Genomic DNA, 2035 nt, shown 5'->3' with positions numbered 1-2035 from the left:
TCTTGGTCCTAATGCAATTTTATGGTCATGCAAGAAATAACCCACAATTTTGTGATCTTCCACTGAAGCAGAATACCACACAATAGGATCCACCATATGTGAACTTTTGTGGCTATAATAACTGCCCATGGAGCTTGGCATTAAGCTAACCAATCCACCAAACATATTTTCAAATAATATTAGTTCTACCTATATTTGTGAAAATCCAATTTCTATTCACAAATGAAGCACTTATCCATTGTTTATCACTTTGTTTGTGACATTATTGCCAATGGTGAACTCAAAGTATCTCATGTCCCTTCAAGTCACCAACTCGCAGACTTACTCATAGAGCCTCTTTCAAGATCACGTCATGAAATCCTTGTCTCTAAGATTGGCGTTGTTTTCCACTCCTCTATCTTGCATGGGTGTATTGGTATATTAAGTGTTGATCCATAGTTATTGGCGTTGTCATTATGTTGATTATATGTATCATTATTGTCTAATTATTCCTTTTTCTAATTGGTGGTTCAGGTGATACGGCAAGTGCAGGGTGGTGCACAGTTTAAGCCATTCGGAAATAGAAGAGGATTCGAAATTTTAAGAGTTTCTACCGAATGAATCCACATGAATTAAGAAGAACCCTGAACCTTTAGTAGCACAAGAATGGATCACTAATAATTCGGCAATGAGGTGGTGGACCGGTGTCTCAGAATAAGTCTTGCAAGTAATTCCATGCAGTGAAAAGGAGAAGTAGTTTTTTCCGCTCATATGCTTCAAAGCTCAGCAGTGAGGTGGTGAACCGGTGTCTCAGAACGTATGGCCACCCAAAACGTCCCGGAGAAGTGGAACTGCTTCAAGAAAGTATGCTCAGAAAGGTACTTTCTTAATGGTTTGAAGGCTAGAAAGATTTTTGAGACTCTGAAACTTCATCAAGGGTCTATGGAGATGGCAGAGTATGTGGAAGGTTCGAAGACTTGACTGCTTACTCCAAGCGAGTCATCTATGCACTAGATGAAGGATAGAAGATAGACCAATTTGTGCTCAATCTTAAAAGGGAGATCGAGTTCAGGGTTGCTCAGTAGAAATCCAGTGTTAATGCGAGACTATTACGGAAATGTTGTATTTCCCAGGGAACAATTGAAGGAGATTCATGTTGGAAGGGAACCAAATGTAGAATGCGGAATCCATGTTACCCCAGTAGTGCAACAATTATAATAGGTTGCATTTTGGAAAATGCATAATGAAATCACGATGATGTTATCAATGCCAAGAGAATGGGTGTGTAGTAAAGTATTGTTCAAATCTGAAGATTCCTCGAGTACATGTGAAGTAGAGATAGTTATACCTTGAGTTCTAGGAAGGCATGTGATAGCAGTATCTTGGTCACAAGTATGTATTCTTAATTATTTTATGTTGTCATAGTTGTGGAGTGTTACACTCCTTTGTTCGAGCAGATATGTTATGTGTTTTTGGATTCCGGGTATGTGATGAGTAACCGAGAGTGAGCCATGCTTAGGTAAGGGAATAAGCATGGATTATGAAAGGGAATATATCGCGTTAACTCATAAGTAGGTGGAAAGGTTTGCAAGTCGTCCAGACATGTATCTCTGTGTGATGACGCGTATAGTGGATGTTAAGTCCAGAAGGGAATCCAAGTCGGATGACAGAATTGACCTTGAAATTCCTATGAGTGTGTTACGTAGCTGATCACCTGTAAAGATACCAAAGGAAGGTAGATGCTTGGTGAGCCATCCTATATGAACAGTACCCAGTGTGAGTAAGTCTCAGACATGTCACTCTTATGACTAATGAAAGCCATAAAAAGTGAAGCTGGAAGAGACTTATCGAGTGGTGATCTCGAGGAGATCAGTTTAGTATCTTGTTGGTGTGTCGATATGGTATGAGTGAGAATAGTCATAGTATGACACTTGGTCAGTTCACTCAGATACATAGCCTCGGAGGTGGACCCCCATGTAAGTAGTGTAACGCCCAGAATTTTCCGTTAATTATTTAATTGAATTTTTAATTGCTTTTATTTATTTATTTTTGAGTT

This window comes from Lathyrus oleraceus, chromosome 4 (assembly GCF_024323335.1).
Source record: "Lathyrus oleraceus cultivar Zhongwan6 chromosome 4, CAAS_Psat_ZW6_1.0, whole genome shotgun sequence".
Taxonomy (NCBI): Eukaryota; Viridiplantae; Streptophyta; class Magnoliopsida; order Fabales; family Fabaceae; genus Lathyrus; species Lathyrus oleraceus.
Note: the sequence above shows the minus strand (reverse complement) of the source record.